The sequence below is a fragment of the Halichoeres trimaculatus genome, unplaced genomic scaffold (genome assembly GCF_033239565.1).
Source record: "Halichoeres trimaculatus isolate MK-OKI-2021-1 unplaced genomic scaffold, fHalTri1.1 fHalTri1_scaffold_8, whole genome shotgun sequence".
Lineage (NCBI taxonomy): Eukaryota > Metazoa > Chordata > Actinopteri > Labriformes > Labridae > Halichoeres > Halichoeres trimaculatus.
This window is the reverse complement of record NW_027437186.1, coordinates 5,101,968-5,118,106: the sequence shown is the minus strand read 5'-3', so window position 1 is coordinate 5,118,106 and position 16,139 is coordinate 5,101,968.

Here is a 16,139-nt window from a genome sequence, read left to right as displayed (position 1 = left end):
ATTGAAACGACTTCTTAAAGACAAAACGTCAGGCTTTACATGGTAACACTTTATATTAAGGTCCTGTAATAAGCATTAATAAGACCTTTGTAAGTACTTATAAGATGCTTGTTAACATTATTATTTGTTTATAAGACTATATAACTGCTTAATAAGTGTTTACTAAATCTATAAGCTATATGGAACCTAACCCTAACCCTCTTTGTTTTTTGTCTTCTGCTTTTGTCTCTCATGAGCCCTACCCCAGCCCTTCCCCTAAACCTAACCATTCGGGGCCCCATGCCTTAACCTAACCTGTGGGGCCTAACCCTTACAATGACCTTATTAAACACTTATTAAGCACTTATATAGTCTTATAATCAAATAATAATGTGAATAAGCATCTTATAAGTACTTACAAATGTCTTATTAATGCTTATTACAGGACCTTAATAAAAAGTGATACCCTTTACATTATTTTCTAGGGCAGCGCTATTCAAGTAGCAGCCTGGGGCCACATGCAGCCTGAAAGCAGCTGCCAAGTGATTGGCATCCAGGTCCGATGAGTAAAACATCTTTCACTAACACGGACAAGTTCTTACAAAAATCTCACCATTAGCATTAGCTTACCCACAGTGCATTGTGTCATTGAGCAAGTGCTTTTGAAACTTTAACATTAGCAGTCCTACTCAGGTGAAAACAGCACGTCTCTTTCTAACCTTTCACAATAAACAGCAAGGAAAATTGTCAGTTTGATCCTGCGTGGACTGAAAACAGGGGCGTATTTAGTGGTTTGGGGGCCCAAGGCAAACCCAGTCAATGGGGCCCTCCATGTCCTTGTAACTCATCTTCCTCAGAGCTAGACTGGCCTTCCCTGGGTCCACTGTCTCTTTCCGAGAATCAAGGCATGAGACAGTGCTAATCTTGTACATGGTAACTTAACGCAACTAAATGCGTTTCCTCAAGTTCTGTACTTTAGTTTGATTTTGAAAAAAGTGAGTACATAATTTAGTCCACTTTGTCCTGGATTTGAAATCTTCTATGGTCAACTGACAGCTTATTTGTCCCACAGTGGGGAATTTACAGAGTAACAGTAACAAACAAGAAAGTATGAAGTGAAAATCATTACAACAGGTTAATATTGAAAAACATAAAACTGGAAAAAAATCTACTGAAAGAGGTGATATTTACAGTTACCATACTTTTTGGTACTATTATTTTAAAGTTTATGTATTTTTATTTGACCCCCTGTTCAGTGAGTTATGTTTCCAAAAAAGAGATTTTGTACAATAATGTTTATCACCAACTCAAAAAGTTTGATTTTGAGAAAATTATCCTGTTTCCTGGGCTAGATAAAGTCCTTAAAATCCTAAAAGTCTTATATGTTTATCTCAGATCTCAGAGCAACATTGTTTTTATTTCTGACTTGGTTGAAAATAAGAAAAAAATGGGAAAAAAGTGTTTTTTACCACTTTCTTCCTGAATCAAATTTCCAGATGTGTTGTAACATGGAATAGCCCATTGAATAAGAAGGGAGGGGGAGTACCCAAAACCATCATTAAAGATTAAGCCTTTGGATGTATTTTGAAGCATGTGAAGTAAGATTTAGAAAAAAAGAAATGCTTTCAATTGGAGAGAACTTCATAAATCAGTTTTTAAGAGATGCCTTGGGGGCCCCTGGGAATCTAAGGGCCTTGGGCAACTGCCTGTGTTTGCCTAGCTGTAGCTACGCCCCTGACTGAAAAGTATCAATTTATTTTACTACCAAGTTCAAACACCAAAACCATGTGTTTGCTCCTCAACAAGTGCGTTGCAGCGCTGAAAGACACCACAATGAAAAAACATGCTGCATTTCAGACAAACTTTCCAGAGAGACCCAATGAAGGGGCGGCTAAAATTTAGAGTTTGACTGCGTCTTACAACCGGAGCTGTGCTACAATAAAGCAGACTCAGGAGAGGACCACATCAGCTCAACTCTGCTGGTAAACCGGCTCATGTCCTTAGTCTGAAAATACAGCCTGACCAAATTTTAATTGAACAGCCCTGATCTATGTTATCATGGAACTGCATACAAATTGACTAAACAATGTTTTAGTAAGAGGTAACAACTGATCCAAGCTGTTCTCATTACCATAACTCTTCATCCATTTAGGCTAGAGAAAAAAAATCTAATGGATCCTTGAAGAAGAGGAGGTGAGGTTCCCAGGCATCATTTTGGACTCTATAACTTATATATTTATGTATATAAAAAAAGGTTTTCTACGTGTCATGAGTCCATTGAGTAGGATGAAGCCCCTGACAATGAGCAGGACCCAGGCCATGAAGTGGGGCGGGTAACATCACAAAGAATCCAAACACTCAGATTGAGGAGGCGTCTGTAGTTATTCACGGTGACCTGGAACCAAATGCTTTAAATTATGAACAAACTCAGTAAGAAATCAACAGACACAACGAGCCGTTTGATTCCATGTGCAGTTTGCCGTTTGGTGACCTCCTGAAATGGGGTCGTGCGGGGGTCAATGCTTTTCACTTCTTTGCCTATTGTCACAGCCAATCATATCATCGTGGTGCACTGAGCTCCTCTCATTGGTTGGCTTTTCATTCTGTCTCATGACCTACTCGGCATGGTTAATGAGCTTCTATGCGTTCGTACAGCCCGGGGGCTTGTTTAGACAGTGTCATATACATTCATATGGCACTGCCCGTCTCTGATGTACTGAAATGTAAAGCTCTGAGCGGAGAAAACAACACATCAGCCTGTTTATTTGCTGGAACACATTAGTTAAAGTGCAGGGGCCTCCATCTAGCCTGCAGGTTTGAATGTGAAGATGAATGGACGTCTCTCTTGATTCGATAACCCTGGGGATCTATCTAGAGTGTGTCCTGCATCTCATCCTGTGTCAGGTTGGATTGGTTCCTCAAATTCTTGAAAGAGGGAACCATTATTACTGAGAGATTATACTGTCCCTCTGGTACCCTTGTGGTATCTTCACATGATTTACAACTCAAAAAATCTATGATTTTCACCCACTGGTGTTTTAGAAAACCCTTACTTCAGCCTCAGTCTGAAACACTTTGTTTCAGCTGCTGTCTCTTTAAGGCTCCCAGACCCACTGACCCCTTCACTCTGATTCGGCCACCCTCTGGAGGCCTGTCAGGGGTGGAGCTATGGGCAGACCTTGGTCAAATGCAAAAGCACACTTCTTCAAGTACCTGTTTAAAGCTTGTCGTGGTAACAGATCAGATAGGTTTCCATTCAAGTCAATCTGTCAACTCATACTGGATCCATTCCATCTGCGTGGCTGGTCTGTCGTGTTGCAGGTAATACGCAGCCATCCTTTTTTTGACGGACGTGGAGCTGTGATGCATAAATTCAGCAAAGGGAAGATCGAGCAGGACAGGAAGTCGTGACCAGAAACTACCCAAAAGCGCCCAGTGACTTTCAAAATAAAACAGACCATGTCAAAATCAGTTCATATTGAGCTTTACTACAATGACAAAGAGATGTAATAAGTGGAGCCAGATTTAAAGATTTCAGGTTTTGCAGGGTTGGCTAACAGGTGGGTGCTCTGTAGCTGTTTTCAGCCTCTATATCTTCTGGGAGGTCAAACTCGTTTTAAGTGGAGTTAGTTTGCAATATGGCCCCTGCCAAAGTTTGGCAACAAAGCTCCACTTCAGAAACTATAGTCAGTGAAATCACTGTCCATGTTTTATAGAAGATATTGTAGCACAGGTACTATTACGGCCCCTTTTGTTGTATTCAGTACGTCAGTTATTTTGAGAAGAGATTCTGTCATGTTTTGCTTTCTTAATACCAGAACTACAAAGTGAAGCATACCTTCTTTTACCAGGTTGTTGTTCTCTGATTGATGTGATCTCCCTCATGCTCTTGTGTGGACCCCATAAGTTTGTCCGCACTGGAGTGAGCCTCCTTCCATAAACATCTGAATTCTACGGTGGCCCTGAAGGCGAATGTGAATAATTACTTCAAAAAGTGGAAAATAAATTTCAGAAGCCACAAAACACAAATTTATTTAAAAAAATACAAATACTTTTCCCAAAACATAAATTGAATCACAGATCGCAAATTAAACTTCATGAAACCGGAAAGCGTAGGACCATGCTACTTGGCTTAATCGAAGCACGTCAGTCACATCAGTCATCTAACATTTCCTGTTTACACTGGATACCAGCTGTAGCAGAACCAGCACAGAGTTTAAAGCATCTGGAAGAGGATCTTGATTTGATAGTGCAGTACTTCAACAAGGGACATACGTATAGTGTGATTACCGTATTTTCCGCACTACAAGGTGCACCTAAAAGCCTTCAGTTTTCTCAAAAGCCGACCATGCGCCTTATAATCGGGGTGTCGCCGGAGTAACAGTGGTAAGCAGTAAGAACCTGAAAAGAGGAATTCTGCTAAATGCTAACGTTAGCTCACAGGCTGGCCCGGGCTTCTTCTCTTATTTATTGTCAGAGTAATACAGCGCCCCCCCAAAGCTCTGGCATGTGAACTGATCTCTGAAAACGGTTTTTGTGGACGGCAGAAACGACTTTGTCTTCACAGTGCACTTTTTTTGAAAACAGCAAAGAAAACTTTTGGATAGGAAAATGTGCGGCTCCGTGTGGATGTAGCCTGAGTTTGACTGACTTATCTGACTGTTTTGTTGACATTCCCTTTAGTGCAGCTCCATCTAGTGGATGTATAACGCAACCCCAGCCACTACTATAGCTTCTATTCTTTGCGCCTTATAACGAAAACAGTTATATATGAAAACAGTTTTCAAATAGGCCATTCATTGAAGGTGCGCCCTATACTCCGAAGCGCCTTGTAGTGCGGAAAATACGGTATGGAAATGCTTTCCTCTTATCATGATATACACATATCACTCTTAAAGAACCTTGGGCTACTGATAGGAAAGGGCACTGAATTAGGTACTTCTATAGGAACCCACCGAATTCTGTCAAAAGTACCGTGTACCGATTCATGTAAAATCAAAAGATGCCATGTTTAGGTACCTAAATGCATCCTTGTGACTGTGAGGGAGTGGGAGAGTATGCGATTTTCCATGCTGGATATGAACATATCATTGTAATGACATGTACTGAAGAAAAAAAAATTGTTGAACTGAAAAAAGTTACATTTTATTATTAAACATATTCATATTTTGTACCACATAAATACAAAAAAATTTGGTTGATTGCCAGGTACTGGGCATCTGTACCGTATTGTTTCAAATGCAAAAGGTACCCATGCCTAGCTACTGAGAAGGGGCTGTACTCCTCATTAATAGTCTTCCTAAGGGCAGTATCATCCGAGCTTCTGGAACCTGGACAAATGTTTGGGTACCAAACAATGTGGCTCATGCTCAAGAAGAAACATGGTCTGTGTGTCAAAAAGGAGACCGTAATGAGACTGCTCCCGCAGCTGAATCCATGTGGGACCCTGTTTCTTATTTCATTAACTCATTTCATCCACTGATCTCAGCTCCCTCCAGGTCGTCACAAGTAGCCAAGTTGTCCAAATACTGAGTTTCAAAAAATCTTTTTTTAAAACATCTGTCTCATTGTTCCATTCATGACAAACTAATGCTACTCTCTGACTTTCTCACAGTGTCTTTCTTTGTTTCATTAAGAAATAAACATATAAAACCCATGAAAAGAAAAAATAAAAATGTTTTCCTGTGAGATAAAGACTGAACTATTCTCATTGTTTAACAGTTAGAACCAATGAAAGTGCTTTCTCTCTGAGACACGTTACGTGAATTTAATGGAGAGTTTGTAAGTAGGATCTGAATTGTGTGACCCTGCCAACAAATTAATTACGTGACTTGAAAACATCCTGAGCGATATAATTTATATACATATGCATGACCTTGGCAGGCGCAGAGAGCCTGTATTTATGCACCGATGTTATTAGGCAGCTTTTCCCTCATTATTAGACAACTTTCCACTCGTTTCTTGGCAGCGTTCCTCTCATTATTGGAAGTGAGAGAAAAGTGTCTTTCTGAGTCTTTGTCTTATGTTCAGCTTCATGCTCTGCCTTTGGAAACTCAAGGCCCTGACATAAAGAGTGGCTCTGTCAGCATATGGAGGCTAATCTTTGTGCTTCTTTGGCATTTCTCTCTCCGTCTCAGGTTTATACTTTGGCTAGGTGAACTAACAACACCACATGGTGGTTTGGTCTTCATCACAAGCTTCTGGTTTCTAATCTCTCTCCCCACCTCTTCATTTTTTCCAGTCTCAAAGCAGGCGGGTCAGGTCGTCTGGCAACTCTTAATTACCCATGAGTCTGAATGGTCGTCTGTCTCCGTGTGTCAGCCCTGTGATTACCTGGAGACCTGTTCAGGGTGGAGAACGCCTCTCACCCAGTGGGGAGCAAAGACCAGCTCGGTCCCACCACAAATTCCCCTCTCTGAAACATTTCCCAGTCAAATACCCCATGACCACACTGTAAACCCCAAAGTTCAAACTACTAAACTGGATTAAACTATGAAAACTTAAAATTTGGATGCAAGTTCAGTTTACTCAAATGTCTGAGTTGTTAGTGTTGAAACTGATGATTTCTGAGGAGATTTAACTTCTGTTAATGTTTAAGTAAGCACAGCTTAAAATCATTAGTTTGTGACTTTGTTTTAAAACCATGAGTGAGGAGAGGAGTCCATATGAGACCCTTCTGTACTTCTGGATGTTCAGCAGTGGCACAGGTTGTCTGTGCTCAACATGATACAGATTGTTTGTCTGTGCGTCACAGCGTAGACCAGCTGTCTGTGCTCCTCATGGCATCGATCAGCTGTCTATGCTCTACGTGGTGTGGACTGACTGCCTGTGACAAAAATAAATAGCATGATAGTCTAGTCAAAAATTTCATCGATAAATTTATCAACTGTTAGGTGCAAACTACAAAAATCCAAGGTACAAGATCCTGCGCCATGGAGCGCAGACCATCAGTCAGTGCTGTGGGGCTCAGACAACCTGTGCCCCCTGAAGAATAAGATTTCAATGTACAGCAGGGTCTCATATCTACTGCCTTCCCTCCTCACTCATAGTCACTAAAAAGTTATGAAATTAGAGCTGATTTTTGCTGATGGTGTTTGCAACCATGAGTGAGGAGGGAGCTCTGTGGATATGAGACCCAGCTGAACTTGAAAATGTTATTCAATTGAGTTGTTCAGATCTGCTTCAATTTTTTAATCATTACATTTACTTAATTCATAAGGCATCTTTCAGTTTGAATGAGGTCAACTTATTGGGCTCTAATTTCATGGCGCAGCGCAGGGGGCCAAGCCCTGAGATTGTTCATGTGAGGAGATTTTGTTTATTTGTATTATTCATTTATTTATTTAGATGTGAGATTTGTTTAAAAATTCTTTTTTTAACATTTTATTTCTGTTGTTCAAGATACATTATAATTTGCACTTTTAAGAAAAAGACATGATTTGTTTAGCACAGTTTACCCTACCTTAGAGAATTATAAATGGGAATTCTCTTTAATTTGTTAAAAATAAGAAAAAAAATATATGTTGTAGTTTTTATACGTGTGTGTGTGTGTGTGTGTGTGTGTGTGTGTGTGTGTGTGTGTGTGTGTGTTCAGAAATGAGTACAATATTTTTTTTCAGTTATATTTTTCCTGCAAGGTCATTCTATTAAAAAAAAAAAAAAAACGTTAGAAAATCGCATTGTTAATCCAGTATCGGAATGTGTATCAATTTGTGAGTTGATTGCATCCTTCAATCCCTAGTCATTGACAAAGTTTTGTCGTCATAATTTTTTGTAACATAATTAATCCTGGTCTAGAGTGTATCAGAACTGGGGCTGAAATGTTTGGAGCGCCCTCTACAGGTTTGACCATCCAAATCAAGGAGAGCTACAGTTTATTGATGTCTGCAGTGATGTAGTTCAGCTTTGATATTTTTTTCAACTGTAGTAAGATTTTTATCTTCCTGCTAGAGTAGAGGAGTCAGAGGTTTTCCTGATCTCTGCGGTGTGACAAAGATTCAAACACGTTTTCTCCGCTCATATTCTGTGACAGCATGTCTCCTGTCCTCATTCAGCCTCTCCCTCTTAGAGTTAGAATCTGCTTTAAGCCCATTCATGAGCGTGTTCCTCTGCCGTCTTTGTTGTTGCTTCTCTGTGGAATAATATTGGTAATTGGCCCCACAGTTTCTCTATATTCAGTCTCTATTATGACGTTCATTGAACCTATAACCTGCCAGCTCCTTAAACAGACCATCGCAATGACCTGGAGATAAAGACGGAGGTGAGGAGAAGAATAAACACTCCAACATAAGCCAGGGTGAGGGTCAGTGCTAATTATTTGCTTTAAGGAGAGGAGCTGAGCTCAAACAAGCTTCAAGAGGAAACTGAATGTTACATGTGGGCAGGATCGAAGGTTTTTCAAAGCTTTCCTGAAAGATACACACAAAAAAAAGGTGATTTTATTTTCATGGTTTATCTTTCAATTATCTGTAGGGGTGTAGAAATGCCGGTCAATACTTCTGTTTATCTTTTCTGGATCGTAACTTTTACACTGAGTGTGCTCCTGTATTGTTCATTGACCGCCGAACACACTCCTCTCCTGATAATGTCTGTGTGGCACACGCCTCATTCAAACCTGTAAACATATGTTTGTCTATTGTCATTCGCATTTAGCTTCTATTCAACACGTATCCAAAGAGGAGAGTGTAAAGGACATTATGGGTTGATTGTTGTTGTAGTTTGGTGTGTTAAAGCACAACACAAAGACGCTGAACAGTGTCTCCGCTCCAAGGCCACACAGGCGCCTCCTCTCTGCAACAGTCGAGCAGCAGCTGTGACATCAAGCTCCACGAGCAGTCTCTGGATCTCATCACCCCGAGCCTGCACTAACTCTGCAGAAGCACCAGGGACACGGATCCATTTAGCCACAAACTGTGCCGCCTCTGAGCTAATGGACAATATGAGACAATAAGTTGCAGTTTTTTTTTTCATCTGAGCCAAGTCTCAGGGAGTCTTTGCGTGGGAGTGCTTCAGTAAACAAATTCTAAAGGGTGAAGATGTCAGCTGACATAAACAGAGCCACAGCTCAGAGAGAGAATGAGCTTTTTAAAAAAAAATAAAATAAAATAAAATAAAAAAAGAATCCAGACTCTGGGACATGTTCAGAAACTGATAAAAATGATCGAAGGATAAATCTCCTTAACATCCTGAGTAGAGTTTCGAAGTGATCTTGAAAAAGTCTCCCTTCAAGATATATGCTTGATCATAATCCACACTTTGAAATGAGATTATCAGCAACAATATTTCAGGTCACAAGTTATATCTAAATGCTGCTTTGTAGCTTCCCGATCGGGTTTAGTGGGACCAGATTAATTTACAGCACATCCAAGTCTCTATGACAACACCATGCCCGCTGAAGAAGTTTAGCAGAGAGAAGAGAAATCTGTGTTTTTCTCTGCTGAAAACGATTTCTGTGATTAATTTTGTAGTGATGGTGGACACTGGAGCCAAACTGTCAGTCAGAAAAAGGACAGAAGAGGAGAAGACAGATAAACAGGAGAGAGATAGAGCACAAGCTAAAGGCTAAAAGAGCTAAACTGTTTGTGCTAATGTCCATTCCAATCCACAGTCAGCAGTTATTCTGCAGTGGTCTGTTCAAACTTGAGAGTTTATTAATAAAATGAAGAGTGAGGTTATGTTAGCTCTGATTGGTAGATGACTGGCAGGACAACCAGGATTCACTAACGTTGCACATTACAGACATGTCTCAGAGCACCAGGCTGCCACCTGTGCTAAATATAGACAGCTACTAAACTACATACTAAAAAAAGGTGATTTAAGTGGCCTTGAACGTGGCATGGTTGTTGGTGCCAGACGGGCTGGTTTGAGTATTTCAGAAACTGCTGATCTACTGGGATTTTAACCCACAACCATCTCTAGGGTTTACAGAGAATGGTCCCAAACAGAGAAAATATCCAGTGAGCAGCAGTTCTGTGGGACAAAATGCCTTGTTGATGCCAGAGGTCAGAGGAGAATGGACAGACTGGTTGGAGCTAATAGAAAGACAACAGTAACTCAAATAACCACTGGTTACAACCGAGGTCTGCAGAAGAGCATCTCTGAACGCACAACACGTCCAACCTTGAGGCAGATGGACAACAGCAGCAGAAGACCACACCGGGTGACCCTCCTGTCAGCTAAGAACAGGAAACTGAGGCTACAATTCACACAGAAACACCAAAACTGGACAATAGAAGATTGGAAAAACGTTGCCTGGTCTGATGAGTCTGGATTTCGGCTCCACATTCAGATGGTAGGGTCAGAATTTGGTGTCAACAACATGAAAGCATGGATCCATCCTGCCTTGTATCAACGGTTCAGGCTGCTGCTGCTGCTGGTGTAATGGTGTGAGGGATATTTTCTTGGCTCACTTTGGGCCCCTTAGTACCAACTGAGCATGGTTTAAAGTCCACAGCCTACCTGAGTATTGTTGCTGACCATGTCCATCCCTTTATGAGCACAGTGTACCCATCTTCTGATGGCAACTTCCAGCAGGATAACGCTCCATGTCATGAAGCTGGAATCATCTCAGACTGGTTTCTTTAACATGACAATGAGTTCACTGTACTCAAATGTCCTCCACAGTCCCCAGATCTCAATCCAATAGAGCACCTTTGGGATGTGGTGGAACGGGAGATTCTCATCATGGATGTTCAGCCGACAAATCTGCAGCGACTGTGTGATGCTATCATGTCAATATGGAGCAAACTCTCTGAGGAATGTTTCCAGCATCTTGTTGAATCTACTCCACCAAGGATTAAGGCAGTTCTGAAGGTAAAAGTGGGTCAAACTCAGTACTGGCAAGGTGTAGCTAACAAAGTGGCCGGTGAGTGTAGCCATGTTTTGAACTGTTGGTTTTATTTAGTAATCACTCAAAATAACAATCTATCTATAGCAACAGCTACAGATAGAGCTAGCTATACTGTTTGCTTTTCATTGCTTAGCTGTCTGGTTACTCGTGATGCGGTGCATCATGGTGATGTCTATTTACTGTGAGTTTGTCACCCTTCTCTGGCATTGGTTTATCATCACTTTTTAAAAATGTGTTTTGTTTGGAAGAGAAGAAACAGTTGCTCTGCCTACGACAGCCAGCAAGCATCTAGGGGTAATGGCATAGTGGGGATTGAGTGGCATCTCGTTTCTAAGAGATGTTTTTTTTAACCGCTTCCCCCTGGCCTTTCAAACAGAGAGCCGAGAGAAAGGGGTAAGAATGACAATTGGGATTGGCCCTAATTACTGCTGGACTGGTGAGTCTCCCAGGATGAGTCAGGATCATCGATATTATCTTTTTTTCACACTGCCCTCCTGTCTTACCCCACTGGCAGTATGTGAGAAAGACTGGCTGGTCAAAGCCCCTGATCGAGCATTTCAGTCCGGGTGTCTCATCCAAAGACACTTCATTGTGTGGAAATGAAGACCTGGGATTGAACCCTCAACCTCCCAATCAAGAGCCAGCCCCGTCTACCACTGATGCTCAGCTGCTCTGGATACAGGAGGCAGTCTTCATGGAGTCTTTATTTGGAACTCAAAAACAAAGTGACTCAGAACTCAGCTTCCACAGCTGCGGCGTTGACCTTTTGCAGTTCTCTCTCCACCTGAAACACGTGGCAGAGCAGCCCTGCTGATTGCCCCACGACTGCCGGGCTCTGATGATGGTTTGGCATTTAAACAAGCATCTGTGGTTTGACTCGACAGCGAAGTTTTATCCCAGAGAGGACTTGATCGGCTCTGAGTGCTCTGCAGACGTCACTGCACAGGTTCAGAGATGTTATTCTCTGCTGTAAGTTCAGAAAGCTGTGGACATCAACCTTTAGGCAGCGTGTGTGTCCAAGCAACCAGAAACAGGGTGCAGGGTCTGAGGAAAGGACACAAATCTCTTCTTCAGGGCATCATCCTGATCCTGTGGAAACACTGTAGACGCCTTCTTATTTTTTCTTATCTTAAACCAAAAGTTGTATCGTTAATTAAAAAAATCTGGAAGTTATTGACTTTTTATTTTTACAGCTGATGCAAAAACTACTTCTATATAACCCACGTATGGTTAAAAAATGTACTTGTTGGTTTATATGAGTGTTGATGAATTTGTAGAAGTAGACAACTTTTTTACAACTTGAAGTGACCAGATTTACTGGTGTTTCCTTCTCATCACTTCACTTCTATCTCACAGACTGTCTAATATTAGTGTTGTTGTATTGTAGTTATAATGCTGGCTCATTCCAGTAGATGGCGGTAATTTACAGAAACCTGCCACCTGCATAGACAAACAGTGTTAGCACTGTGCATTGTGGGAAACAGTATGCCAGGTATACTGGTCCGTAGCATACTGAGAAATTTTCCTGGATCAGTAGGACATTGGGGATTTTTGGCATACTGCAGATTTTGCAAGTTTTTGCAATCTGACTACTGCAAACTAAATTTCAGCCAAAATAGTCGGCACTGTTAATGTAGTAGGTGGTTTAAATAAACCAGCGATGCTCGCTATGGCCCTCATTTATCAATCTTGCGTGGGAATTGGCGCAGATCTGGGTGTAAAAACAATCCTTCGGCAACGTTCACGTGTAATTTATGAAATGTGTGTACCAGGGCCAATCACGATGTATGCCTGATCAGGCGCCTGAAAATAATCGTAATTTACATAACACGCCCCTAAATATTCAAGGTTCAGCTGGCCGAACCCACAGATTTTACGACATTGAGGAACGCATTACGGGAAAAAAGGAAACTTCTCCATGCTGGTAATCGACAACGCCATAGCAACAGAGGTAGAGAGAAAAATGACGCTGTGTTGTTTGGCAGTCGCAAAAGTGGAGCGAATCAGAAAAAACTTGCCTGCAAGGAAATCACTGCAGTGATTCAGCAGCGTGGATGTGACAAACTAAACTACAGCAGAGTTTTTAACATTTAATTTTCACATCCTTCGTTTACACCTTGATTGATTAATCTGTGATGTTTTACTATTAGTAGCCACAATATTATTAATTGCTTCCGTTCAGGTCCAGAAACATGGAAAGTTGTCTTAAAGATGTGTTTGAGCTCTGAAAGAAGCTGCAGACTCCAGCCTGAACCTGTCACAGACTGAGGAGGAAGAGGAGCTGAAGTGTGTCCATCGTGTCCAATTACGCACGGGTAGACCTGAGTTTATGATTATTTGTACCACGAGACGAGCACATAGGTTGTGATCTCATGTAAATGAACTTCTGCTGTTAATAGTCACTTCTCCACACATAGTTCATGTTTTTATGATGATATTATGAGGACTGAAATAATCATCTCCACAGTGAATCCTGTAACCAATACAGCTTCCTTAAAAAATCCAGGCTAAAATTTTGATCCAGCGCCCTCTGAATATTCTCTGCGAAGACTTTATCATGGACATGAGAGTGCATTAAAAACTGATAACCGCCTCTCTATTTTTATTATTATTATTTTTTAAAGTAAACCGATGAAGGAAACTTTTTTTTTGTGGGGATAAATCAGCTGACAGCTCACTCTGCTCTTTCATAGCGATGTATTTTACAGATTGGTGGAAGAAGAGTGAAAAGTTAGAAACATTCTTGGCGTCATATCTAAATCAAGGATCTAAATATTAATCTAAGAACATCAGTTTTGATTTCTGAAAATGTTTTGCACTCATATGATCTAATAATTCTCCTCCACTCACGGATTTCCCGATGCCCACGTTCAGATTGATAAATGATGATCTGTGCGCGTATTTAGCAAAAATCACTTTGTTAAATCTTTTAGTGAAATTTGTGGGTCTTTGGCTTTCCTCCCTGCTTACAAAATTGTGATATTTAATGACAAAACCTGTACTTAGTAGTGCTTGTGAATGTAACATCCTGACCTATAACAAGCTTTTTGGATTTTAGGGATTTCCCGACGTCAGTGATTCCCTTTTTTGACCAATCAGGAGCAAGTCTGACCTGATTGGTCCACTGGAGCAGAGAAAAATTATTACTGTAAATCCTCAGCCGTCTGGAGCGACGTGCAAGTAATTACGTCACGGTCAGCGGCTGGCAAGTGAGTGAGTAGTGTCTGATATGTTGTTATAATTTAGCTGATTGAGTGGATTATATAATCCTTCACATCTAATTCTGTTTAGAGTGAATAGTGAGGAAAGAATGAGAGGGTGGTTTTGGACACAACCTAAAAATCTATTAACTCTTTAAAGTGATACTCCGGGATGGAACAAGTTGGGTCCTATCACAAGGTTTAGGGCAGAAATTACCCCTAAAGCAGGGATTTTGTGCAGCAGAAGCCCAGGGCGCTCACACCAAACACCCCCTCCCTAATCGGTCTGCATTCACGCTTTATTTAGAGAATTTTCAGCACGTTTCTTTCACACAAAAACACCGCTAAATAAGGCTCTAGTTCTCATCGTGTCGTAAAACGGCGCTACCTCCGCTGCAGAGCCACAGCTGGCTACGAGGCGCTCGCTGCTTAGTGTATCAGTCCGGGCGTGGCGTGCCAGATATAAACAAACGCAGGTAGTCTGCCAGGACGAAGAGACACAATGAGAACTAGAGCCTTACTTAGCGGTGTTTTTGTGTGAAAGTAACGCACTGAAAATTCTCTAAATAAATGCAGACCGATATCAGATTTATTCAATGAGTCTGTTTATTTGTGTTTTTGGTCAAGTAAAATATGGCCCCGTCTGAGTGCAGAGGAAACCGGCAGAGGAGCAGGGAGGGGGTGTTTGGTGCGAGCGCCCTGGGCTTCTGCTGCACAAAATCCCTGCTGTAGGGGTAATTTCTGCCCTAAACCTTGTGATAGGACCCAACTTGTTCCATCCTGGAGTATCACTTTAAACCTTTGAAAACAACATTAAGAAGAAAATCATTTATTGGTGAGATCCAAGACTGTGTGTGAACTCACACTGTGTCCTCAGCCAGGTGCTTTTAGTGTTACATTCAGCGGATAAACTTGGAATAAGTTTTGCTGTGGCTCATTACATTGAGTTCAACACTTCCTCATTGCTTTGTTGCAGAGTAATTTGAACCTGCTAAATTGTTATGCTTACCAATTTAAAGCAGCTCAAACACATGACTGTCACACAGAATAAATTTGGAGATGACAGTGGAAAGTTTGTCTCCTTTAAGGCCACAGATCCTCTGGACTCCCTCAGGCTGGGGGTCTGGCTCTGGACTCTGTCGAACTGGGAGGTCTGAGCGGTGCTGAGAGGATGACCAAATACAACCGCCTTTTTTCTTTGGAGGAAGAAGCGGCCCGGCGGGGAATCCTGGGCAGGTTTTTCTACTCATCCCTCGTCTTTTTTTAGGGCGAGAGGAGAGCAGACAAAGACGGAGGAGGAGGGAGACAGAAAGGGGTAGTAATGCTCCAGAGCACATCTCTGTCTGTTGTCTGAAAGAAAAGTGTGTGTGAGGAATCATACAAATGTGTATTTGTGTGTGTGTGTGTGAGCAGAAGAATGGAAACCCCTCCTTTGGATCTGTTAATTGGCCGCCTAATTACACGCAGGGACAGATTTGTTCCCATCCGTCATTTCCTCAGAGAGCTGGCAGGGACACGGAGGGTTAATGAGGGGCTGAACATAAATCTGTGTGTCGTCATTTTGCTTCTTCAAACTTTATCGAACACGTTTATTGATAATGAACGTTTGTGTTGCCGGGACGCGTTGATGCAGCTGCGACGGCCAAAAGCAGCGTTTTCTACCCGGTTACCCAGAGGCTCGCAGCAGCTTTTGTCCATTCAGTTCTTTATTTTGTCTGGTCCACAGTCTCTGAGGAGAAGCTCCCCTCTTCACTGTTCACTGAAAAAGCACAGCGGCAGTCCAGTGCTGCAGGGCGCTCTGCCTGACACAGCCGGATCACCGCTCCGGCTGCTTCCACCAGGAAATAAGAAACATTTCAGATCTGCTGCAGCTGCTGCTGCTGCATTTTTATTTCACTTCATTATTCCAGGTCAGGATTTCACCCAGAGAGAAAGAAAAACTGCTTATCCTCTCCTACACCGAGTGCATTAGTCCTATTTGATTTAGAAAAAAAAAAAAAAAAAACGGAGGGAAAAATCAATACCAGCCTATTTAGCGAGAGGCTAAGTGGAGAAACACGACCTTCGATGAAACGGTTTCTAAAACCCTCAAACGTCTCGTCTCCACTTCA